Below are 27,439 nucleotides of genomic sequence, written 5' to 3'. Positions count from 1 at the left end.
CGCAGCTGCTGCCAGCCTGAGCAGGCAGCTCTGGCCCCAATGGGCAAATAACCAGAGCCGCCACAAGGCAGCGCCCGGTGAGGTCTGGAAGCACGGGACTCCCAGGGAACCTCACCAGCGATGCCTGAGCGAGCAGCATCGCAGAGACAGAGAAGCATGAGCCCATCGGAAGCCTCACTTTTAGGGCTGCCGGTGATGCCCCTGTGCCATTGTTCCAGCTTCCTGGAGTGTGACAAACACTTTCCGGGAAGGTTTCTCCGGTAGGTGCCAAGGGGCGCGCAGCTGCTAAGCCAGTGGATCAGTCAGGTGGCTCCTTTAGAGGGTTGGACTCACCGATCCACATGTTAATGGGCTGGCAAGGTTTGTGCGTGTGTGTGTGTGCCTGCGTGTACATATAGAGGGGGCCACTCCGGCAGAGAACACAGTGCAAGGCTCGAACATCAGACGGAACAGTGCAACCCAGGCATCCCACCCGGGCAGGTAGGCGTCTGCTAGCGCTGATTTGCCAGCCTCTCCTCTTTGTCTTGGCGGGGCTTGTGAGTTCCTGGCTTTGCATGCTCTCGAAACCAACCCAGAGCTTTGGAACTGGCAGGTTTGGGGTGGGAAGGACCTGGGGGGGGGGGTCGGAACTGGGGAGGGAGGGGGGCTTTATGGTTCTCCGGTGGCGAACCTCCTTCTCCGCCTTAACCTCACCTTCAAGGAGATCAGCCGCTTAAACATTTGTTTTTGGTCCGACAGCAGAGTCGAAAGCATGCCTTCTCTTTGAACAGGGATTGTTTGGAACCGGGTTCGTTGAAGGAGGATTTGTCTTTTGATAAACTAGCTACTTTTTGTTCCCTTTTAAAGAAAAAAACGCTTTTGGGTGGTGGAGGACACAGAAAAATTCACCCAATTTGAGAGAGAAGGGGGGATGGAATTCCTCTATGTATTGAAATGTATTAGCCGGAACAAGGTGGCATTTTGCAAATAATGCTAGAAAATATTTGTCGCAATTTTTGCTTTTCCCCCTTTTCCTTCCTGTGGGTATTTTTCTGCAGCCAGCTGTGAAAGGTTTGTTTTAGAACTATTTCGTTAACATGAGACCTGCCCCTCTCAATTTTTCTGCTCTCCCCCATTCCATTGTCTTGCAAAGGGAATAATCCCTTCAAAGATAACTGCGCATTTCCTACGGAAATCTCTCCAACTTAGAATCCAAGTTCCTTTAGGCTTCAGTTCTATGCGCGCTTACCTGGGAGCAAGCTGCGGTGAAGGGCGCAGGACTTACTTCCGAGTAGCCATACATAGGATTCCACGCTCAGTCTTCCAGAATCCCCACAGCAGGTATTTTAAAACTCCTTTTCTGAACAAAAAGAAAAAGGATTTTTGAAAAAAAACCCTGAAAAACTTTGGAACTTTATCTTAAAGCTTTATTCCCAGAAGCGACTGTTGGAAGAATAATGTTTTTTGGGCCACACGCAGAGAGATAAATGTTCTAAGCTGTGTCCTGAGGACAAATTTGAACCCCCAAAACAAACTTCTTCCGCTTCTGCTCGGCAGCCTCTCCGGGCTTGCATTTCTGCGGCTGAATGTTTGCAGTCTTTGTCTGCCGCTTTCTCTGCACCGTATAATTCAGCCGATTATAGTCAATTTTACGATAGGATGCACATTGCGCCACTTGCGCCTCTGCAGGCATCCGATAGACCAGGGAGATCTGTAGCAAATGCAGCTCCAATGTGAGGGGTGTGTTTTTTTTGTGGGGGGAGCAGTTATTGCAAAGAATAGGCAGGTAGATCTATGGACAGAATGTGGCGCGCCTGCCACGTTGACAAAGGAGCGCGCCGTCTCCTATCTCAGAACTGCATTAAAATACTATCAAAGTTCCAGATGCCCTCATGATGAAATGCAACGCGCACATGAGGGGGTTCATGTGCGCTGGGGGTTTTTTAGAAAGAGGTTAATGTGCTTTCCCATTACGAGTATCTCAGTTAAATCGGCGGCACTCGCTTCCCACTAGATGTGTTGACATTTGGCGCCGGTTCTCTGACACGCAGGAAAGCTAATTGCTAATTCCGTAAGAGAGAGGAGGGGGGTGAAACACAAGGAGGGTTAAACTGTATCCTCTAAAGAACACTGCTGGTCAGCGGTTCCCTGCTCCCAGGCTTCTCCTTCGTGTCCGTTGTTATTTAGTCGTTTAGTCGTGTCCGACTCTTCATGACCCCCTGGACCAGAGCACGCCAGGCACTCCTGTCTCCCACTGCCTCCCGCACTTTAGTCAAACTCATGCTGGCAGCTTCGAGAACACTGTCCCACCATCTCGTCCTCTGTCGTCCCCTTCTCCTTGTGCCCTCCATCTTTCCCAACATCAGGGTCTTTTCCAGGGAGTCTTCTCTTCTCATGAGGTGGCCAAAGGACTGGAGCCTCAGCTTCAGGATCTGCCCTTCCAGTGAGCACTCAGGGCTGATTTCCTTCAGAATGGAGAGGTTTGATCTTCTTGCAGTCCATGGGACTCTCCAGAGTCTCCTCCAGCACCAGAATTCAAAAGCATCCATTCTTCAGCAATCAGCCTTCTTTATGGTCCAGCTCTCACTTCCATACATCACTACTGGGAAAACCATAGCTTTAACTATACGGCCTTTGTTGGCAAGGTGATGTCTCTGCTTTTTAAGATGCTGTCTAGGTTTGTCATTGCTTTTCTCCCAAGACCTTCGTGTCCACCACATGCCTTATCTGCTAGTTAACCTGGTGTTGACATGGAAAGATTCCAGCAGAAAGCAAAATCTTTGCAATGTTTTGGATCATAAAAAAAAAGAAAGGAAGAGAAACACACTTACTGTATATGCATTTGATGTGCAATTTTAAGTTTCGGGAATCCTTCGCTAAAGATGCAGTTTTACTGGGAACCGATTCCCATTGGAAGCACAGAGACTTGGCTCCCAAGCGCACCGGTCTCTGAGCTGCCTTCCGCCTCTCTCCCATCGCTAAAATCACACAATCCGGCTACAGCTGGGCAAGAGATGCCCACATCCTTAACTCTTCCGTCAGAGAAGGTGTGTTTGCTCAGACCACAGTTAGAGGCAGCAGCACTTCTGAATCCCAGTTCCTGGAAACCACAGGAGGGGAGAATTGCTCGGATCCTGTTTGCGGGTTTCCCAATAGAGGCATTTGGTTGGAAGGTGCTGATCCAGCATCTCCTTGGGTTATCTGGGAAGCCCACAAACAGGAATGGAGTGTAATGGGACTCCCCCACTTGTGGTCTCCAGCAGCAGGTGTTTGTTGTTGTTTAGTCGTTTAGTCGTGTCCGCCTCTTCATGGCCCCCTGCACCAGAGCACGCCAGGCACTCCTGTCTTCCACTGCCTCCCGCAGTTTGGTCAAACTCATGCTGGTAGCTTCCAGAACACTATCCAACCATCTCGTTCTCTGTCGTCCCCTTCTCCTTGTGCCCTTAATCTTTCCCAACATCAGGGTCTTTTCCAGGGAGTCTTCTCTTCTCATGAGGTGGCCAAAGTCTTGGAGCCTCAGCTTCAGGATCTGCCCTTCCAGTGAGCACTCAGGGCTGATTTCCTTCAGAATGGAGAGGTTTGATCTTCTTGCAGTCCATGGGACTCTCAAGAGTCTCCTCCAGCACCAGAATTCAAAAGCATCCATTCTTTGGCGATCAGCCTTCTTTATGGTCCAGCTCTCACTTCCATACATCACTACTGGGAAAACCATAGCTTTAACTATACGAACCTTTGTTGGCAAGGTGATGTCTCTGCTTTTTAAGATGCTGTCTAGGTTTGTCATTGCTTTTCTCCCAATACCTTCGTGTCCACCACATGCTTTATCTGCTACTTAACCTGGTGTTGACAGCAGAAAGCAAAATCTTTGCAATGTTTTGGATCATTAAAAAAAAGAAAGGAAGACAAACACATATATATGCATTTGATGGGCAATTTTAGGTTTAGGAAACCTTTGCTAAAGATGCAGTTTTACTGGGAACCGATTCCCATTGGAAGCACAGAGACTTGGCTCCCAAGCGCACCTGTCTCTGAGCTGCCTTCTGCCTCTCTCCCATCGCTAAAATCACACAATCCGGCTACAGCTGGGCAAGAGATGCCCACATCCTTAACTCTTCCGTCAGAGAAGGTGTGTTTGCTCAGACCACAGTTAGAGGCAGCAGCACTTCTGAATCCCAGTTCCTGGAAACCACAGGAGGGGAGAATTGCTCGGATCCTGTTTGCGGGTTTCCCAATAGAGGCATTTGGTTGGAAGGTGCTGGACTGATCCAGCATCTGCTTGGGTTATCTGGGAAGCCCACAAACAGGAATGGAGTGTAATGGGACTCTCCCACTTGTGGTCTCCAGCAGCAGGTGTTTGTTGTTGTTTAGTCGTTTAGTCGTGTCCGCCTCTTCATGGCCCCCATGGACCAGAGCATGCCAGGCACTCCTGTCTTCCATTGCCTCCTGCAGTTTGGTCAAACTCATGCTGGTCGCTTCGAGAACACCGTCCAACCATCTCGTCCTCTGTCGTCCCCTTCTCCTTGTGCCCTCCATCTTTCCCAACATCAGGGTCTTTTCCAGGGAGTCTTCTCTTCTCATGAGGTGGCCAAAGTCTTGGAGCCTCAGCTTCAGGATCTGTCCTTCCAGTGAGCACTCAGGGCTGATTTCCTTCAGAATGGAGAGGTTTGATCTTCTTGCAGTCCATGGGACTCTCAAGAGTCTCCTCCAGCACCAGAATTCAAAAGCATCCATTCAGCCTTCTTTATGGTCCAGCTCTCACTTCCATACATCATTACTGGCAGGTGTTTAGAGGTAGACTATTCCTGACCCTGGAGGCTCCGTAAATGCATTACAACAGATAATCATTGTTCACCTTATCTCCCAGTGAAGTTGCTGATGATTACCTTGTGGTCTCCCATGCTGTAGCTGAAGGAGTCCTTCCATTTGTTTCTCCCAGCCTTCAGCTTTGCTGGATGGTCCCTGCCTTTTAGTGTTCTGGTGTGGATGGGCAGAAAAGCTTCTCTCCATCCACAACGTGCATAATTTCACGTGCCTCTGTTGCATCTTCTCTCACTCATATTTCTTCCAAATGAAAATGCTCCAAACAGTTGCCTTCTCTTTTGGAAGTTGCTCTGGGCCCTGGATTATTCTAGTTGCTGCTTCTATGCTCTTAGGAACACAGGGAACTGCCTTATGGCCTCAGGCCTGGGGGCCAATGACCTCAGCATCGTCTACACCAGGGGTAGGCAAACTAAGGCCCAGGGGCCGGATGCGGCCCAATCGCCTTCTCAATCCGGCCCGCGGATGGTCCAGGAATCAGCGTGTTTTTACATGACTAGAATGTGTCCTTTTATTTAAAATGCATCTCTGGGTTATTTCTGGGGCATAGGAAATCGTTCATTTCCCCCCCAAAATATATCCGGCCCCCCACAAGGTCTGAGGGACGGTGGACCAGCTCCCTGCTGAAAAAGGTTCCTGACCCCTGATCTACACTGGCTGGCAGCTGCTCTCCAGGAATTCAGCCAGGAGGGGTCTTCCCCAGCCATACCCAGAGATGCCTTGGGGATTTGAACCCACGACCCTCTGTGCACAAGGCAGATGCTCTACCATGGAGCTACAGAACTCCCCTCGTTTCCCTCTGTCTGCTTGCAGGAGTCCCCGCTTGCCTGCCCAACACTCTCTCTCAGGACCCGAAATGTGCAAATGGCTCGGCCCACCCAACTCTCCAAAATGAGGACCGAGGGGGCGTGTCAGGCACTGAGACAGAGGGCAGAGCTTACGGCAGTGGCAGACCGTGGGGTCTCAGATTTCAGTGGTGCTCCGGGCAACATCAAAATTTGGCTCCCTCACTTCTCTTGTTGTTGTTGTTTAGTCATTTAGTCGTGTCCGCCTCTTCGTGACCCCCTGGACCAGAGCATGCCAGGCACTCCTGTCTTCCACTGCCTCCCCCAATTTGGTCAAACTCATGCTGGTAGCTTCGAGAACACTGTCCCACCATCTCGTCCTCTGTCGTCCCCTTCTCCTTGTGCCCTCCATCTTTCCCAACATCAGGGTCTTTTCCAGGGAGTCTTCTCTTCTCATGAGGTGGCCAAAGTCTTGGAGCCTCAGCTTCACGATCTGTCCTTCCAGTGAGCACTCAGGGCTGATTTCCTTCAGAATGGATCAGTTTGATCTTCTTGCAGTCCATGGGACTCTCAAGAGTCTCTTCCAGCACCAGAATTCAAAAGCATCCATTCTTCAGCGATCAGCCTTTTTTATGGTCCAGCTCTCGCTTCCATACATCACTACTGGGAAAACCATAGCTTTAACTATATGGACCATTGTTGGCAAGGTGATGTCTCTGCTTTTTAAGATGCTCTCTAGGTCTTACTCCACTCTAAGTAATAGTTGTTGCACCCCCAGGACTCCATGCCCAGTGTGACTGAACCGGTTGCACTCCCTTAAGAGCTGCACATTTAAAGTGCACAACTCCCCCACCCCACAAATACTGGGAACTGTAGTTTCTTGAAGGCGCTGGGAACCTTAGTTCTTTGCAGCAGAAACTATGGTTCCTGGGATGCTTTAGAGAAGCCATGTGCAGAGTGCAAAGAACTAAAGTTCCCGGCACCTTCAAGAAACTACAGTTCCCATGATTAGGGGTTGGGGGGCAGTTTTGTGCTTTAAATGCGCGGCTCTGCCCATAGACATAGTTTGTGCCTACCATCTTATCATAGAAGGGGATTATCTGGCCCTGCAGTGGTCAAACTTAGAGCTCTCTTCTGAACCACAGGATTGTGTAACCTGCAGCTTGGTCCACGTTGAGGTTGCACAGTGGTTTTTGGAATAAAAGCTTCAGCACTTAGCCAGCCACGAGCCTGACACCAGTACTGTCTACACTGATTGGCACTGGGGATGGAACGCAAGACCTTCTCCTTGGAACGCAGAGGGGCTACAGCTGAAGAATAGCCTTTGCCATCTTCCCCCCCACCTTTCCTGTAGAATTGTAAAGTTGGAAGGGACCCTTAGGGTTTTATAATTAAGTATTTTAAAGTGCTTTAAATTTGTTGTTAGCCACTCTGAGACCGGTTTTTGAACCGGGAAGGGCGAGGTATAAATAAATTATTATTACTATTATTATTATTATTATTATTATTATTATTATTATTATTATTATCATCTAGTCCAACACCTTGTTGAGGTAGAATCCATTTTGCTGGACTCAAATGATCATATTTTATATTTATTTTATTACTATTATTACTATTATTATTATTATTATTATTATTATTTTAAAAAACAGGAATTTTTTGGTAAGGAAAGTCATAGGAAAATGTAATTGGAAAATGTGGAATAGCAACTGTTTGCTACTGCGTTGCATAACCTCCCTGCCTACCTTGCACAAACAAATCAGAACAAATTGTGGACCAAGTGGTTGTCTGGAAGCAACCTCAGGGAAGGCCAACCCCAAGGGAAACCCACAAGCAGAACCCAAGCACAAGAGCATTCACCACTCCTGGGCTTCCCAGCTACTGGTTTTCAGAAGCCTTTCTTCCTCCAACTATGGCTAGTAGGAGCCACCCATAGCCCTGTCCTTCAAGAATTTCTCCAGTCCTCTTTTAAAGCCATCTAGATCGGTGGCCATCACTGCCTCCTGTGGCAAGGAGTTCCATAGTTAAATTATGCACTGTGTGAAGGATAAAGGACTTTAATTTGCCGTCCCCGACTCTTCCAGCATTCAGCTTCATGAGATGCCCACATGTTGAGAAGAGGAGGAAAACCTTTATCTCTCAACTTTCTCTTTTTAGAAAACTCCCAGCAGGTTACCTTGCCTTCTCTCTGAACTAAAATAAAGGAAAAGGGACCCCTGACCGTTAGGTCCAGTTGTGGATGACTCTGGGTTTGCGCGCTCATCTCGCTCTGTAGGCCAAGGGAGCTGACTTTTGTCCGCAGACAGCTTCTGGGTCATGTGGCCAGCATGACTAAGCCTCTTCTGGCGAACCAGAGCAGTGCACGGAAACGCTGTTTACCTTCCCACCGGAGTGGTACCTATTTATCTACTTGCATGATACGATACCATACAATAATCTTTATTGTCATTGTCCCATACGGAACAACGAAATTGAAAAATCTACATAAGACATTCAAAACCAACAAGCCTGTTATCCCACCTATCCCAACCTGGTTAGCCCCCTAAAATCTCCATTTTTAAATACAGTATACTCCCATTCAGACTCCTTACACTGCGTTTAAAACCAAAATCGCATTTGGATAGAAACTGTTTCTCAGACGGCTAGTCCTAGTCTTTATAACCCTGGACCTTCTTCCAGAAGGCAGAAGCTGAAAGAGATCATTTCTGGGGTGCACACTATCCTGCACTATCTCTGCAGCTTTCTTATGGCACCTGGAAGCGTAGATTTGATGCAAGGTGGGAAGAGTGCACCCAATTATTCTCTCCGCAGTCTTTACAACCCCGGACAGCATTGTTTTTCCCCTGACCGTGCAGCTCCCAAACCACACAGAGACTGCTAGGTTGGCAGGAGCAGGGACCGAGCAACGGGAGCTCAGAACCGCCGACCTTCTGATCAGCAAGCCCCAGGCTCAGTGGTTTAGACCACAGCGCCACCCAAATGCTGCAGACTCCCTTCTTAAGAGGCTTGCTCCATCCCCTGGCTCGCTTTGGTGAACCTGATCTGCCCACTCAGCATCTGCTACAAGTAATACACAAAGGCCAGGCAATTTAGTCCCCTCCCTCCCTCGTAAAAGCTCCCTGGTGGCAAAACCTGACTGTACTCAGTCCATGCAAGTCACTAACAGGAGGCATTTCATTTGGTCCACAGGGGCATCTTCAGAGCTGTTTGGAAACCTGGAAATCCATTCCCAGGCAGTGCAGGGAATACCAGACCTTCCAAGTGTCCTTATTTCACAGGGACAGTCCTGGAATCACAGATGCCGTCCCGGTTTTTGCTTTGATCCCAGAATGTCCCACTTTTCCTTAGGATATCACTATTATTATCCTCATGGTAGAAGTTTGTAACATGAAGCACAGCGTGGAGAAAGTTGACAGAGCAAAGTTTTCACCCCTCTCTCTATGTGGAATGGGTTTTACTGGATAGGAGGGGGTATATTCGTTGCAATTTCTCTCTCCAGGTGCCCACCTGTGTGGGCTAAACAGTTTTTCAAACTCCCATCCTGGGCAGCAAAATTAAAAGCGAAGCAATCAGGCTGCAAAACCTTGTTTTCAGAAAGTGCAGCTACAAAGTAAGCTGGCTTTCCCCTTCTTGCCCCGCTTAACAAAGAATCAGGCAACAGCTTGGGAAGCAAGTTTAAAAATATAATTTAATCGCTTACGTTCTTGCATTGGTTCGCAGCAATGGCAGCAGTAAAATCTATGTAGGCAAAATATTTATATTTGCAGTATGACCAGCTTCAGGCATGTGCCTGGAAGTATAGCGAGAACAGGGCACAGCTGCCCTCAGGATCAGGGCCGGATTTAGGTCTGATGAGGCCCTAAGCTCCTGAAGGTAATGGGGCCCTTTATATGTTCAGCTGTCCTTTGTCAACAACCAATTGTCACTGTTTTTTTGTGTTGAATACGGTATATGCTATATGCACCCTATATATAGAAATGAGCAAACCAGTGATATTTTAGGGAGCAGGCTAGCAGACGGGGCCCATGACTTACATCACAGGAGCCTACACAACACAAAACACTTTTGCTGTATGTAGGTTTTATTTTATTTGTTTTTTATCTTATATTTTGGAAATGTACATCCAGCGTTTTTCCCCTTTAAATTTTTTTGGGGCCCCCAAGAGAGTGGGGCCCTAAGCTATAGCTTGTTTAGCTTAGACGTAAATCCGGCACTGCTCGGGATTGGTCAAATGAAGAGAGAGGAAGAGGAAGTACCATACGCTCCTTCTTCTCCAGGAGAGGGGAAATGACATCACACAGAGCCCTCTCTAGCAATTGAATCTCTCTGGTCTGTGTATCTGCCTATCAGCAATGCAGCTCTGTGGGCGTGACTCCTTCTCATGAGAACTAGCAAGTATATAAATGTAAACGAATGTTGGAAGGTTCAGAACAGGTAAAAAAGAGAACTTCATCCAGCACAAAGTTGAACTATGGAACTCCCTGCCACACTGTTAATGGAGAAATCTGAGAGCTCCCTTGGGCAAAAACCAAGGACACCAGCCAGGAATACCAGAGCAAAACACCACCCAGGAGGCTTGGTCTTTATTGAAGACTGTCGCAACAGGACTCCCACCTGCCACCAGGTGGAACAAGGTGGAAGCCCCGAACAAAAGAGAACCCAAACTTTTATTAGCTGCTAATCCCCATGTTACACCCCCCCCCAAACTACATCACTCATACATCATGGTTACATCATGAAAGGGGAGGTCTGGTGGCAGGAATCTGAGCATCCTGGATCCTGCCCCATGGTTCCCCTTGCCCTCCACCAAACACCCATCAAGTGTAACAAAAGAGATCTTTACATTTCCCTGTTTCCCAGCCAAGTTCATCACACCCTTTTGTCTTCATCTGGGTTTGTCATTTCTGGAATGGCTGCCTGTCTGGCACTCAGATATCAGGATGCCAGGGATTATCACTCAGGCAGAGGGGCTGCTGAGGAGCTGAGCTCACATGTCTATATGAATTTCTGAAGTTCTCCCTGTGAGCCAGTACATAGATACATTTATCAGTGAATTCTTACATTTGGCATCGTGCAGCAGAGGCCCTTTGAATAGATGGGAAGAAACTGTGATGAAGTGTTTTGTGGGGACTGATTTTGGTAGTGGGCTACATGTTCATGATATCTGCTGGAGGGGCAACCCCCCCCCAACCTATACATAAATTCCTGCAACAACATGAGGCAGTGGTGGTCAGCAGCCTAGGATTAGACAAATTCATGCCTTCACGACTGAAGGCAGTCATGCTTCTGAACAGCCGTTGCTGCAAGAAGACAGAGGGCTCTCGTGCTCGGATCCTGATTGTGGGCTTCCCTTGGGGGCATTCGATTAGATGGGACATTGGCCTGATCCTGCGTGTTCTCCATCTGCTCTTATAATCTGCATTTTCCAGAACAAGATTCAAACCGAAACACAGCCAGCCTTTGAGATTTGCACCTCTCCGAATTTTGCAGCCAAGTAATGCGTGTATGAAAAAAAGCTCATTTACTAGGCTAGAGGGTGCATATGAATTTATTTTCGTTATTTGGTTAAAAGCGTTCGTCAACCATTTAATTGTTTTTTTAAAAAAATCTTCGTGATACAAAAACAATGCAAAAAGCAAACATTGCCATTGGAACGAAAAGGCACCCAGACACCGATAAAACAGCAGTAGAGAAACATGTAAAAGCCTCTGAGAGCATATAAAACCGTCAGTGTCTTATGTTTGAAATGCATCTATTAGTGAAAATGTGCATTCTGTTAGGGGGGAAGTACTTTGCAAAAGCATATCAATTAGGCGAGATTGCACACCAAAGTGTGTAGCGTCTGAAATTCTGATGGATTTCAACAAGGGCTTCAGAGATGAAAAAATCACAAGCTAATATCAGAATGTGAAGCATTAAACTTAAGGTTGAGGGCGGGGAATGAGAAACAGAGAAATGGACAGATTTGTCTGTCCCTTCTCCCGAGTAAAACTCCGCAAAGGTTGCAGGATGCTGCTCAACAGAAAAAGCCTGTGTTGACCCCCTCCCCACATGCTCAATGGGATTTGTTGTTGTTTAGTCGTTTAGTCGTGTCCAACTCTTCGTGGCCCCATGGACCAGAGCACGCCAGGCACTTCTGTCTCCCACTGCCTCCCGCAGTTTGGTCAAACTCATGCTGGTCGCTTCGAGAACACTGTCCAACCATCTGGTCCTCTGTCATCCCCTTCTCCTTGTGCCCTCCATCTTTCCCAACATCAGGGTCTTTTCCAGGGAGTCTTCTCTTCTCATGAGGTGGCCAAAGTCTTGGAGCCTCAGCTTCAGGATCTCTGCTTCCAGTGAGCACTCAGGGCTGATTTCCTTCAGAATGGAGAGGTTTGATCTTCTTGCAGTCCATGGGGCTCTCAAGAGTCTCCTCCAGCACCTCTCCAGAAAGTGTGTTTAGGAGTTAGCCCAAAGATGGAAGCAAGAAGAACTACCAACAAAAGAAGAGTGGCTGATGAAATTATTAGATTATGCCAAATTGGCAAAATTGACTGGGGAAATACGGAACCGGCAGGACCAGACTTTTCTGAAAGATTGGAATAAATTTATGTTGTATTTGAAAGGCGACTGCCGACAGCCGACATCGTTAGCAGGGTTACAAGAAGTTTTGTAAGGATAAAAGTATCATTTGTTATTAAGAGTGATTTTTAAAAAATTGGGTTTTTTAAAGGATAGGATTTAATAAGAAGAAAATATAATCAAATGCAGGAGCAGGGAATAAGTTTGAAAACCATTAGCCGGTGTGTGGGAGTGTATGGAAAGAAGTATCAGGCTTATTAGCCAAATGTTGTTTATTTTGTTATGCAACACTGTTGTCATTTTGGAAAAAAATGTAAAAACCAATAAAAATAATTCTGTATATATATAAAAAGAAAGTTTAGGACAACCTTAGAGCACCCTCCTCTAGGCTGAGCCTGCAGGAGTTTTTGTACTTCTCAACATACCTATTTACTACATGGATACTCCATCACCCCCTTCCTCCAAATTCTTCCTAGTTTGCTGCCCTTTTGGGGTTGTAGGAGCTGGGAAGAAGTCCACCCATTTCAGCCCAGTTCCTGTGCCTCAGTTTCTCCTTTCCAAGTCCTAAGTAGCTTGTGGATGCTGCAAATAAACCACCCAGGTGCTCCCAGCTATTCTGCCTTGGTCCGGCTGAATCCCTGCATGCTTTCCATATTATTATTATTATTATTATTATTATTATTATTCTTCTTCTTCTTCTTACCCCCAAAAGCAGAGAGCGAGAGAACAAGCCGTCTGCTTGCTGCGTTCGCTCTGCCTGCATCAGGTTGGCTGATGAGATGTATTTAAAATACAGGCTGTGACCGCAGCCGTGCTCTGTTTCTTGGTAACTAGGGGTGGGGGAGAGAACATTATATTTCACGGCGCATTATCCCCCAAAATGCTGTCTTTTCCCGCGACTGGTCATGAAATATTTATGAACGTCGGGGGGGTGGAGAGGGGAGCGTTCTATGCACAGTTCCGACAGCTTTGCATGGAAAACAGGAAACAGGACGGACTGGCTGGGAGGGGGGAAGTTCTCTTGCACAAGCCCCGTTGAATTGAATGGGAACGGGTGAAGGAGAATCTCCCCGGAGGACTGTCTCCTCTTTTGTTTGACGTCGGCCGTCCTTACAGGGAAATTATGTTGTGAAGTACATTTCCATCCATGTGGCCTTCAACCCAGCCCTGACAGCGAGATGTCAAGCGAATGTTCAGCATATCCACTGTCTACCCTCTGGGCCACAACTTGCACTGCATGGTTCAGGGAAATGTTTTCCTGAAGTGGTGTCTCCTACAAAAAAAACAAAAACACCTTCGTGTATCAGCTCAGCCTATGACATGAGCTCCAGGAGTAAACAGCTTGCTTCGCCACATGCACCTCCCGCAATGCACCAGAATTATGATGGCTAGAGCATATAAGCCATTGTGGTCAGAGCCCTATAGGGGAGCCAGGGGTCGTGGCAGCAACGAGGGATGCGGGTTGCATGTGGTCTAAACCACTGAGCCTCTTGGACTTGCCGATCAGAAGGTTGCGGTTCGAATCCCGCAGCAGGGTGAACTCCCGTTGCTCGGTCCCAGCTCCTGCCAACCTAGCAGTTTGAAAGCACACTGGTGCAAGTAGATAAATAGGTACGACTGCGGCGGGAAGGTAAACGGCATTTCCATGCGCTCTGGCTTCTGTCATGGTGTCCCGTTGCACCAGAAGTGGTTTAGTCCTGCTGGCCACATGACCCAGAAAGCTGACAAATGCTAGCTCCCTCGGTCTGAAAGCAAGATGAGTGCCACAACCCACAGTCGCCTTTGACTGGACTTAACCGTCCAGGGGTCCTTTACCTTTACCTTAGCAATGAGATTCCATCATCTTGATCTGACGATCTCCATCAAAATGAGTGTCTCTCAAATTGCATGTCCCCATAGGAAAGGCATGGTACAATGTGATATGATAGCCGTTTTAGAGCATGGTGCTGATGACACCAAGGTTGCAGGTTCGATCCTCGTGTGGGATGGCTGCATATTCCTAGACGGTCCCTTCCAACTCTACAAGTCTATAATTCTATGGTTCTGTGGTTCACATAGCTGTCACATGGAAGATGGAGCAAGCTTGTTTCCTGATACTCCAGAGGAACCAATGGATTCAGGTGAAAAGAAAGGAGCTATGTAATGGATTTTGTATATGTCTATATGTATATATGTATAATATCAATAAAAATTTATCATGAGAAAAAAAAAGAAGGGAGATTCTGGCTAAACATTAGGAAGAACTTTCTGACGGCAAGAGCTGTTTAACTGTGGAACAGAACGTGGTGGACCCTCCATCATGGGAGAGTTTGGGTGGCCATCAGTCAGGGATTCTTGAGCTGTGATTCCTGCTTTGCAGGGGTTGGACTAGATGACCCCCATGGGTCCCTTCTTGTTGTTTGTTGTTGTTTAGTCATGTCCGACTCTTCATGACCCCATGGACCAGAGCATGCCAGGCACTCCTGTCTTCCACTGCCTCCCACAGTTTGGTCAAATGGGTCCCTTAAAGGGTAAAGGTAAAGGGACCCCTGACCATTAGGTCCAGTCGTGACTGACTCTGGGGTTGTGGCGCTCATCTCGCTTTATTGGCTGAGGGAGCTGGCGTACAGCTTCCAGGTCATGTGGCCAGCATGACTAAGCCGCTTCTGGCGAACCAGAGCAGCGCACGGAAACGCTGTTTACCTTCCCGCTGGAGCGGTACCCAGTTATCTACTTGCACTTTGACGTGCTTTCAAACTGCTAGGTTGGCAGGAGCAGGGACCGAGCAACGGGAGCTCACCCCGTCACGGGGATTCGAACCACCGACCTTCTGATTGGCAAGTCCTAGGCTCTGTGGTTTAACCCACAGCGCCACACGCGTCCCCCTAATGGGTCCCTTACAACTCTACAATTCTGTGATTTTATGAACGACTCAATAGGCCATCTGGGACGCGGGTGACACTGTGGGTAAAACCTCAGTGCCTAGGACTTGCCAATTGCATGGTCGGCGGTTCGAATCTCTGTGACGGGGTGAGCTCCCGTTGCTCGGTCCCTGCTCCTGCCCACCTAGCAGTTCGAAAGCACCTTTAAGTGCAAGTAGATAAATAGGTACCGCTTTATAGCGGGAAGGTAAACGGCGTTTCCGTGTGCTGCTCTGGTGCCGGTTCGCCAGAGCAGCTTCGTTGGCCAAGTGACCCGGAAGTGTCTCCGGACAGTGCCGGCCCCCGGCCTCTTAAGCGAGATGGGCGCACAACCCTAGAGTCGGACACGAGTGACCCGTACGGGCAGGGGTACCTTTACCTTTACCTTTTACAATAGGCCATCAGAAAAGAAGGCTAAGTCTGACACATGGAACTGTTTGATATAGCTCACTGCCAGAACATCTGAAGAAGCTCACCCGCCCCCACTTCAGACCCAGATAGGGCTGAGTAAAACACGGATCCAAAACCTGGATAGTAGCGGCCAATCAGTGTAGATAATACTGAGGCCACTTCTTCTGTTTATGATGTGCAGGGGTAGAGAATTCATTAGAAAGCGTCAAGGAGAAAGAGAAGGATAAAAAGGGAAGAGATCCAGGCCTGTCTGAGATGGGATTTCCCTTTTAGCCTCTGGGAGAAAAACAGTCCTTTAAATACTTAATTAAACTAAACTAAATACTTAATTAATTGAAGTGCTGCATAGGCAGTAAAGGCTGCCCTACTGGAACAAATACCTCGTCAGCAAGACATGGCTACCTGTTGTATTCTCTGTCTTGCTGGGAAAAGGATGACAGAGTTGTGGCTTTGGAGTGATTATTGTGTCTTGGGTTTGCCGATAGGAAGGTTGCCGGTTCGAATCCACGCGATGGGATGAGCTCCTGTTGCTCGGTCCCTGCTCCTGCCAACCTAGCAGTTTGAAAGCACACCAGTGCAAGTAGATAAATAGGTACCTCTGCGACGGGAAGATAAACGGTGTTTCCATGCGCTCTGACTTCCGTCACGGTGTTCCATTGAGCCAGAAGCGGTTTAGTCCTGCTGGTCACATGACCCAGAAAACAGTCTGTGGATAAACGCTAGCTCCCTCGACCTGAAAAGCGAGATGAGCACTGCAACCCCATAGTCGCCTTGGACTGGACTTAACCATCTGGCGTCCTTCACCTTTATTTTACCTTTATCACTGAATTAGTTCATCCTTACAGCCTCATAGGGACGCGGGTGGTGCTGTGGGTTAAACCACAGAGCCTAGGACTTGCCAATCAGAAGGTTGGCAGTTCAAATCCCCGCGACGGGGTGAGCTCCTGTTGCTCGGTCCCAGCTCCTGCCAACCTAGCAATTCAAAAGCACGTTAAAGTGCAAGTAGATAAATAGGTACTGCTCCAGCGGGAAGGTAAACGGCGTTTCTGTGTGCTGCTCTGGTTCGCCAGAAGCGGCTTAGTCCTGCTGGCCACATGACCCGGAAGCTGTATGCCGGCTCCCTTGGCCAATAAAGCTAATGAGCGCCGCAACCCCAGAGTCAGTCACGACTGGACCTAATGGTCAGGGGTCCCTTTACCCTTACAGCCTCATAGAGTAGGTGGAACAGGAAACTCTTAATCTCTGGGTCGTGGGTTTGAGTCCCACTTTGGACAAAAAGATTCCTGCATTGCAGGGGGTTGGACTAGATGACCCTGGGGGTCCCTTGCAACACTACAATTCCCTGATTCTGGGGTTCTAGGATTCTAAGACATGGGAAGACTCGGCCACTGTACTCCACGCTCTGGTAGCTTCCAGGATAGAATATTGCGATTTGCTCTATGCTGGGCTGTCCTTGAAGACAACTTGGAAACTTCAGTTGGTCCAAAATGGAGCAGCCAGATTGCTGGCTGGGGTTCCGTTTAATCATAGAATCATAGAGTTGGAAGAGACCACAAGGGCCATCGAGTCCAACCCCCTGCCAAGCAGGAAACACCATCAGAGCACTCCTGACATATGGTTGTCAAGCCTCTGCTTAAAGACCTCCAAAGAAGGAGACTCCACCACACTCCTTGGCAGCAAATTCCACTGTCGAACAGCTCTTACTATCAGGAAGTTCTTCCTAATGTTTAGGTGGAATCTTCTTTCTTGTAGTTTGGAACCATTGCTCCGTGTCCGCTTCTCTGGAGCAGCAGAAAACAACCTTTCTCCCTCCTCTATGTGACATCCTTAGATCTCACACGACCCATGTTTTAAAACAGCTGTGCTGGTTGCCAGTTGGTGTCTGAGCCCAGCAGCCTAAATAGCTAAAAAGAGCTTAAAAACCGTCTCCTTCCCTACAGACCCTCTCATGTGCTGAGATCAGACAAGGGAGACTTTTCCAGACTTAGCTGGAAATGTTGCAGGAGATTGGACCTGGGTTATCTATTACATCAACTATCTATTACATTCAAAATAAAATAAAAAATTGTCCAGTAGCCCCTTAAAAAGGTAAAGGGACCCCTGACCATTAGGTCCAGTCACAGATGACTCTGGGGTTGCTGCGCCCATCTCGCTGTTACAAAAAAGGAGCAATGCTGCTGAGTGCTCCAGATGGCTGGAAAGCCAAACAGGATGCTGATATTATGGGACTGTACCGTGGGAACAAGGGACAGTCTATTATGTGCACTGAGCACCGGATGTTAGCTCAGAGTGTCACATGACCCTGTACTGGAAGTACATGGGTGGGGTTATTCTCTCTCTGGCTGCTGATGTGAGAGGGTGCAGACATGATTTCTCTGCACTACTGGAAGGACAGAAATAAAGGCATGTAAATACATTTCTGTCTGTCTCTCTCCCCTCCCTGGGAGTGAGGGAGGAGGGATGGTTGTGTTCTTCTCACGTTGAGGAGAATCGGCCGATAGAGATCTGGCCTTGTCTTGCCGGGAGCCGAGACGGGGGAGATCAACAAGAAATCAAGCCGGGCACCTGGAGAGTGGCCAAATTCCTCTGATATATGGCTTGATATCAACACTCGCTTTATTGGCCGAGGGAGCCGGCGTACAGCTTCCAGGTCATGTGGCCAGCATGACTAAGCCACTTCTGGTGAACCAGAGCAGCGCACAGAAACGCCACTTACCTTCCCACCAGAGCGGTACCTATTTATCTACTTGCACTTTGATGTGCTTTCGAACTGCTAGGTTGGCAGGAGCAGGGACCGAGCAACGGGAGCTCACCCCGTCGCGGGGATTCAAACCGCTGGTCTTCTGATCAGCAAGTCCTAGGCTCTGTGGTTTAACCCACAGCACCACCCGCGTCCCAGTCCAGTAGCACTTTAGAGACCAAATAAATTTGTTCTGGGTATAAGCTTTCATGTGCATGCACACTTCTTCAAATACACTGAAGCAGAAGTCATCACACCCCCTTATATATAGTGGGAGGGTGGGGTGGGGTTTTTCTCAGAAGGGTAGTGGGATATGGGTGAGTGACTCAATGGGTGATTGACTTAATGAGTATGGTAAAATTGTGGAGGACAGGGTCAGGTTTAAGGTGCTGGTTTTGACCTTTAAAGCCCTATGCGGCCTAGGACCCACGTACCTACGGGACCGCCTCTCCTGGTATGCCCCATGGAGGACTTTTAGGTCCACAAATGACAACACTTTGGAGGTCCCAAGTCGCAAGGTGGTTAGATTGGTCTCAACTAGGGCCAGGGCCTTTTCAGCACTGGCCCCGACTTGGTGGAATGCTCTGTCACAAGAGACTAGGGCCCTGCGGGACTTGACATCTTTCCGCAGGGCCTGCAAGATGGAGCTGTTCCGCCTGGCCTTTGGTTTGGACTCAGTCTGACCCTTACGTTTCCCTCCCCTTATGGTCTTGATTTATCACCTACTTTTAAAATGAGGCTACATTTTAAATTGTATTTAACCTGTATTTTAAATTGGAACACACACACACACCCCATTATGTTTTTTACTGTGATTTTATTGGTGTTAGCCGCCCTGAGCCCGGCTCTGGCTGGGGAGGGCAGGGTATAAATAAAATGTATTATTCTTATAATTATTCTTATTATTATTATTGACGACTGTTAACGACTGCAATTAGTCCTACAGGAAAAAAGCAAGGGATAGTACGTATATCTATTACATTGTTGGACTCCTTCAGGAAGTGATAGACACTCCTTCCTTTGAGGTGTTTAAGCAGAGGTTGAATGGATGCTTTAGCTGAGATTCCTGCATTGCAGGGGGCTGGACTAGATGACCTCTGGGTTCCTCCCAGCTCTACAATTCCATTATTCTTCCCAGAGTCTTGGCACGGGTGGCAATGTGTTAGTCATGCCAGTGATTCAACGTCACTCTTAGCCCACTGGTGCACTGGAGCAGGGCCAGGCAGGGACAAAGCGTTGACTCTCATTTCCCAGCAGCTGTTTGTCAAACCTCAGGATGCTGAATAAATAAAATTTTCTCGGAGAGGAACCCGTCAAAGATGCTGAGCAGAGGAAGCAGCAGGTTAAACTGGCATCTGGGAGGGCTAAGGGTTCCATTGCCACTTTCATTTTGAAATTATGACAGCCACCCAAGATGTCAACAAGCCCAAGAATTGCTTCGAAAGCTTTTGAGTAAACCAGAGCTCTTCACTAGGCTAGTCTTTAAGTGAAGTAATGAATGCAAAGGCTTATGTTTATCGCACATAACCCTTCACCAACAGGCAACAACTGTACGCTGGGGACTACAACTCCCATCATTCCCAGCCAGGACAGGTGAGCTGCAGAGCTGAAGCCTGGATACACGGTGCGAGGCAGCGGTGCGGCAGGTGGTGGTGCTGCGGTGCTGTGTGTGACGGTCAGCTCAGCGGGATCCCACCTTCGTCGCCAGTGAAATATACTCGGAGCCGAGCGTGGATTTCATGCTCTTTATTCAGCTCATAGTGGTGAGGAGGAATGGAAGTTCCCCCAGAATGTCTGCTTTATATACATTATTTACACAATGGGCCCCTCATGATTGGCTAATTCCGGGATTCTCCTGTAGGCCAATCAGGTTGTGGATTCACTTCCACCTGGAGCTGGATTGGGTGGCTCCTGTGGACCAATCAGACTGCTGCATTTTGAATCCTATTGTTCCAGGACCAATCAGACTGCTGCATTTTGGATCCTATTCAACTCAGTACCTAACGGTTGAAGGCAGTTGTAGTTCAAAGCATTTGAAGGCTGTCAAATTGACAAACGCTGTTTAGGAGGAGTGTAGTCAAAGTGTTGTGTGGCTGTGGGGATTGCCTTCCTATTTCCTTAACGAAACTTCAAAAGGGGGTTAGGCAAATTCATGGGAATAAGGCTATCCAATCATCAGCTACTAGCAATTGCAGATATTAATATTGTGCAGTCTGAAGCGACTGGAAACAGAAGCGCTGACTCCTTTTGGAAGAAACCATCGTCCAGACCCATAGAAATATTCTTCAAATTTTTACTTGCAGGACAAGTATCAAAACAAAATCAAAACCTCACATGATACATCCAAAATTATCCATACAATATCTTGTGCTGCCCAGCCACAAGCGCAGCATCTTAGAAAATATGAACTAACCTAAACAGACCTATAACATTACGCCTGGAGCTGTTTCTCTTGAGAGCTTCATTTACATCTTCTCTCCACAGAGTCTTGAGACAGAAGACTCAAAGGCAGGGCTCAGCAAACTTTTTCAGCAGGGGGCCAGTCCACTGTCCCTCAGAGCTTGTGGGGGGCCGGACTACTTTTTTTTGGGGGGGATGAACGAATTCCTATGCCTCACAAATAACCCAGAGATGCATTTTAAATAAAAACGCACATTCTACTCATGTAAGGTAAAGGTAAAGGGACCCCTGACCATTAGGTCCAGTCGTGGCTGACTCTGGGGTTGCGGAGCTCATCTCACTTTACTGGCTGAGGGAGCCGGCATACAGCTTCCGGGTCATGTGACCAGCATGACTAAGCCGCTTCTGGCGAACCAGAGCAGCGCATGGAAACGCCGTTTACCTTCCCACCCGAGCGGTACCTATTTATCTACTTGCACTTTGACGTGCCTTCGAACGGCTAGGTTGGCAGGAGCTGGGACCGAGCAACGGGAGCTCACCCCGTCGCAGGGATTCGAACCACCGACCTTCTGATCAGCAAGTGCTAGGCTCTGTGGTTTAACCCACAACGCCACCCGCGTCCCTCTACTCATATAAAACATGCTAATTCCTGGACCATCCATGGGCCGGATTTAGAAGGCGACTGGGCCGGATCCGGCCCCCAGGCCTTAGTTTGCCTACCCACGCTCAAAGGCAACTCCAAGGCAAATTTGCAACCCAATACCTTTGCCACCTGAACTAAGGTTACAAAACTCACCTGTTAGCTAGCAGGAAGCAACAAGAGTTAACTGTCAACGAGTTAAAGCTCAGAGAGAGCTCTTCTTGTTGTTCTTCAGGTTCAGTGGAATCTCCCCATGCTAAACCTTTCCACCGATACACATTGAACCATTCCCATTTCAGTGTCAATTAAACCAATTATACTTATCACTAGCCACAATGGTAGGGCCGGCCCACCCATGAGGCAAGGTGAGGCAACCGTTTCAGGCAGCAGGCTCTACCGGGGCAGCAGATCCCGACGGAGATCTTTATTCCCTCTTTGTTCCTGATGTAGATCTTCACCCATCCCTTCTTCCCCGGTGGAGAGGGAAGGGTGCCATATTTTTTGGCTGGCCTCAGGTGTCAAAATGTCTTGGGCAGGTCCTGCACGACAGCTGTGTTTTCCTTCCGTTGTCCAAGGCAGTCTGCTCCTAAATACCAGCTGCTGGGAATCACAAGGTGAAAGAGGGCTGCTCTTGTGTTCAGATCCTGCACGCTGGCCTCCCATAATGGCCACCTGGTCTGGCTACTGTGATAACAGGATGCTAGACTAGATGGGCCATTAGCCTGGTCCAGAAGTCCTCTTCTTTTTCACTTCTGCTCAGATGATTTCAGGCTTAGTTGAAGCCTCTGCTAACGCAGGTGTTGGCGGTTCTTTGGACCTGTAAGATTTCTTGTCTTTCAAGCTTATCATAGACCCTTGCACATTTACATTTCCGAGAATCCGCTTGGAACTATTATTTGTTTATTCATTTATTGGTGTATAATATGCCTGTTTATTGGTTTCTCTCTGCATTTTTTGCAGTTAAAGAGAATTGTGGGGGCTTTTAGCCCTTTTTTATTGCTCCCCATTAAAAAATTTTCCACATTTGCTAAAAATTAGGAGTTGCAGCAATTGTTGTTTTAATGACCTAGATTTAAACTCATAACCATTTTACGGTGTTGAGCAGCACAAATTGTCAATATTGTCATGTACAAATTTCCTTGACTTGATGCACCATTCTTCCTTTATTGGGTTTTAGGAATTGTTTTGCCCCTCTCTTCAATACAGTCGTTGCCAAAACAATTACAATTACAATTTTTCTCTCTCTTTTTTTAAGGGGGTTGAATCTATGAGTAATTCTGAGAATTGAGAGTGGTGGAATGAGAGACAGGAAACACAATAAAAGTTTACGAAATAAAAATATATTAGGGAAAAAGTGGATAGAAATTCATTCTTTTGTCACTCTCTCAAATAACCTCAAGAAATGGTTATTTGTTCAATTTATACCCCCACCCTCCCTCCACATGGAGTCCAGGGTGGCAAACAGATAGACAATGAAATAAACAGAGCAAAAACATCCTTGCTGAAATTATCAATTTGTCCCTTGGCACAGGGACATTCCCAGGGGAGCTGAAGGAAGCAGTGGTGTGTCCGCTCTTAAAGAAAACTTCATTAGATCCTTTAGATCTATCCAATTACTGCCCAGTTTCGAATCTTCCGTATCTGGGTAAGGTAATTGAGAGAGCATTGCTGAACAGCTTGGTAGGTTTCTGGAGGAAACAATGGGTTTAGATCCATTTCAGTCCGGTTTCCGTCCTGGTTTTGGGACCAAGACAGCTCTGGTCGCCCTAACAGTTGATCTCTGTAGACAACTGGATCGAAGCGGGTTGGGACTGCTGATTCTCTTAGATTTGTCAGCAGCCTTTGACATTGTCGATCATGATCTTCTGGACCACCGCCTCGCCAACGTGGAGATACAGGGCATAGCCCGTAAATGGCTGTGCTCTTTTATCTCTGGTTGGGGACAGAGGGTGGCGCTAGGGAGGGAAACGTCGTCGTGCCACTCCTTGGTGTGTGGAGTGCCACAGGGTGCAATCCTCTCCCCGATGCTTTTTAATATCTTTATGTGCCCCCTTGCCCAGATTGTCTGGAGCTTTGGGCTGGGCTGTCACCAATATGCTGATGACACTCAGCTCTATCTGTTGATGGATGGCCACACCGACTCGGCCCTGGACACACTGACCAGATGCTTGGAAGCTGTGGCTGGATGGTTTCGTGGGTAACCGTCCAGGAGTCCTTTACCTTTCTTTTTTACCTATACAGTCATACCTCGGGTTGAATACACTTCAGGTTGAGCATTTTTGGGTTGCGCTCCACGGCGACCCGGAACTAATGGAATGCGTTACTACTGGGTTTCGCCGCTCGCACATGTGCAGACACTCAAAATGACGTCACACGCATGTGCGGAAGTGGCAAAACGCAACCCGCACACACACAGACGCGCAGTCGTGTGTTTGTGTCAGGATGTGAACGGGGCTCCAGAACGGATCCCGTTCGCATCCAGAGGTACCACTGTAACAGTTCAGTTTGGATTAGGAAAGGTTTAAGAAACCTCCACTGTAGCTGCCACAGGGAAGGAAAACATGATTCTAGCACAACCACTCTAAAGATCGCCATAAGCACTGAGTACAGCCATTCCTGGACCTCACATACACTGTGTGGGCTTGGGTCTATGGCTCCTTCATCCAAACAATGGACCAAATGTGGAACTGCACAGCTGACCGGCTCCTTGCCTCACGAACTCCATTGTTGAATATCATTATCACACCTCATTTTGCTGCCGGCTGCAGATCCACAAATGGTATTCAGGAGAGATGGATCTAAGGAATTAGAGATCTACGAAATGAAGGAGACTCACGCATACAAGCGTAATATCATTTGGGGGTTAATTGTCCGGGGCCGAAGCATTTGGGACGGCAGCGGGTCATAAACTCCGCCTGAGTCACTGATGCGACCCTCTGACTCAAAACAAGGAGGGGGAGGCCGCTGGCGTTTTCGGGTTGCCGCAGTATTTTATTTAAAATTCAGCGGAAAACAGAACCGCTCTCCTTCAAACGGCAGTTTCCTGTTCCAGGGAGAGCAGGTAGTGTTACTGTGAATAAACAGCCTTTGTTTTGGGGTTTAAAAAGCTGCCTGAGCATCCCTAGATCAGAGTCATAGAATTGTAGAATCCTAGAATCATAGAGTTGGAAGAGACCACAAGGGCCATCGAGTCCAACCCCCTGCCAAGCAGGAAACACCATCAGAGCACTCCTGACATATGGTTGTCAAGCCTCTGCTTAAAGACCTCCAAAGAAGGAGACTCCACCACACTCCTTGGCAACAAATTCCACTGTCGAACAGCTCTTACTGTCAGGAAGTTCTTCCTAATGTTTAGGTGGAATCTTCTTTCTTGTAGTTTGGATCCATTGCTCCGTGTCCGCTTCTCTGGAGCAGTAGAAAACAACCTTTCTCCCTCCTCTATGTGACATCCTTTTATATATTTGAACATGGCTATCATATCACCCCTTAACCTCCTCTTCTCCAGGCTAAACATGCCCAGCTCCCTTAGCCATTCCTCATAAGGCATCGTTTCCAGGCCTTTGACCATTTTGGTTGCCCTCCTCTGGACACTTTCCAGTTTGTCAGTGTCCTTCTTGAACTGTGGTGCCAGAACTGGACACAGTACTCCAGGTGAGGTCTGACCAGAGCAGAATACAGTGGCACTATTACTTCCCTTGATGTAGATGCTATACTCCTATTGATGCAGCCCAGAATTGCACTGGCTTTTTTAGCTGCCGCATCACACTGTAGGCTCATGCCAAGTTTGTGGTCAACCAAGACTCCTAGATCCTTTTCACATGTACTGCTCTCAAGCCAGGTGTCACCCATCTTGTATTTGTGCCTCTCATTTTTTTTGCCCAAGTGCAATACTTTACATTTCTCCCTGTTAAAATTCATCTTGTTTGTTTTGGCCCAGTTCTCTAATCTGTCAAGGTCGTTTTGAAGTGTGATCCTGTCCTCTGGGGTGTTAGCCACCCCTCCCAGTTTGGTGTCATCTGCAAATTTGATCAGGATGCCCTTGAGTCCATCATCCAAGTCGTTGATAAAGATGTTGAATAAGACCGGGCCCAAGACAGAACCCTGTGGCACCCCACTAGTCACTCTTCTCCAGGATGAAGAGGAACCATTGATGAGCACCCTTTGGGTTCGGTCAGGCAGCCAGTTACAAATCCACTGAGTGGTAGCATAGTCAAGACCGCATTTTATCATGCGGTTGGGAGGGATCTCCAAAGGTCCTCTAGTCTAGCCCCCTGCAGTTCAGGAATCACAGCTAAAGAATCCCTGGGCAGGTTGGTACCCAACTCTTCCAAGGGAGGAGGGTCCAGCACCTTCGAAGGGAGTCCCTCCTACTGTTGAACAGCTCCTACCATCAGAAAACTCTTCCTAATGTTTACAGTAGTACCTCGGGTTAAGTACTTAATTCGTTCCAGAGGTCCATACTTAACCTGAAACTGTTCTTAACCTGAAGCACCACTTTAGCGAATGGGGCCTCCCGCTGCTGCTGCCGCGCCGCCGGAGCACGATTTCTGTTCTCATCCTAAAGCAAATTTCTTAACCTGAAGCACTATTTCTGTGTTAGCAGAGTGTGTAACCTGAAGCGTATGTAACCCGAAGTGTATGTAACCCGAGGTACCACTGTAGCTGGAACCTTCTTCCTTTCACCATGTTAATGCCTCTATCCCAGGTGAGGCCCTGGCTTGGAAAGAAATCTTAGCCTGTGCTACCCCACTGACCTCCAGTCTTCCCTTCAACACTCCAAATAATCAAAATCCAACCATTTATTAATTTCTAGGGTTTGGGGGAGGGGTCCTCCACCCCAAATCTATAACAGTACAGTGGACGCTCGGGTTGCGAACGTGATCCGTGCGGGAAGCACGTTCGCAACCCGCAGCAACCGCAACCCGCAGCACTGCGTCTGCGCACGCGTGGGTTGCATTTCGGTGCTTCTGCACATGCGCAAAGCACGATTTAGCGCTTCTGCGCATGCGCAAAGCACGATTTAGCGCTTCTGCGCATGCGCAAGCGCCGAAACCCGGAAGTAACCGGTTCCAGTACTTCCAGGTTCGGCACGGTGCACAACCTGAAATCGCGCAACCCCAAGTGTCTGTAGCCCGCGGTATGACTGTATTCACGGTCAGTTTGCTCACGTGCTCATCTCTAAAGCCAGAGTAGGAAGTCCTTCTTCACACAGCACAAAGTTAAGCAGCGGAACACCCTGCCACAGGAGGCAGTGATGTCCACCAACTCAGATGGCTTTAAAAGAGGATGGAGGAGAAGGAGGGCTATCAATGGCTACTACTAGGCCAGATTTCTGTGCCCTGCCTCTGTGGTCAGTTTCAAGAAATCACAGGAGAGGAGAGAGGGTTCTTGTGCCCGGATCCTGCTTGGAGGTTTCCCATGGGGGCATCTAGTTGGCCACTGTGGGAACAGGATGCTGGACTAGTTGGGCCACTGGTCTGATCCTGCAGGCTCTCCTTATTGTTGGGATATAGTTCCATTCCACCTTTAGAACAGGCTTGTGGAGTTGTTGTATGTCACATGTCTGTTTACTTCCAGCACAGTCTGCTGGGAACTTCCGTTGTTTTTCCGTTGCTTTTGCTATACTCCTGTTTTTGCTTGGACACGAAGGGAAGCAAACATTTTTTTCCTTTGTTCCTGATGCTGAATAAACGCCTGTAAATATGCTTACATCTGCCTCTGTCCGGCACTTCCGTTGTGAAAAGTTATTCATTCTGCTGATAAGAGCGTGCTCAGCTTCTGAAGGCTTCTGAGGCTCGAGTCGCTGATTGATGCTGTTCTGAGAACCTGAGTTCACCCGGCTGCCGGCCAGTGGCTGGAGCCAGCCAGGGGCCTGCCAAATGCCCCTGTCTCCCTGGACGCAGCCCAACAAAATGAACATTTCATATGGGAGTAGTGAGGGTGCAAGCAGTGGCGGAGGAACCCTCTCCATCACCTGGGGTTGGACACCGAGGGGCGGGGGCAAACCGCCTCGTGGTGCATGCACGTCATCCATATGGACTGCGCATGCGCAGCAGCAGGTACAGACTGCGCACACGCAGCAGCCCGTACGGTCACCACGCGAGCGACAGCCCATACGGATGCCGTGTGGACGTGGCGCAAGCGGCGCCCACACTGACTGCATGCGTGCCCTCCGCCGCTCTACAGCTGGGGGGAGGCAGCG

At 48.3% G+C, this 27,439-nt stretch overlaps 1 protein-coding gene across 1 annotated transcript in view; it reads left to right on the top strand.

Moving 5' to 3' along the window:
- Positions 1 to 273: 273 nt before the first annotated feature.
- LOC310759019 (uncharacterized protein) overlaps positions 274 to 27,439 on the top strand; it is a 45,319-nt gene continuing 18,153 nt past the window's right edge. Inside the window, exon 1 of the mRNA XM_083605778.1 lies at positions 274 to 480. The gene's annotated coding sequence lies outside the window, so the exon portion shown is untranslated. The remainder of the gene's footprint in view (positions 481 to 27,439) is intronic.

Source organism: Podarcis filfolensis (assembly GCF_964270895.1).
Source record: "Podarcis filfolensis genome assembly, chromosome: 3".
In the NCBI taxonomy this organism is placed as follows: Eukaryota; Metazoa; Chordata; class Lepidosauria; order Squamata; family Lacertidae; genus Podarcis; species Podarcis filfolensis.
This window is presented reverse-complemented; position numbering and strand designations above follow the sequence as displayed.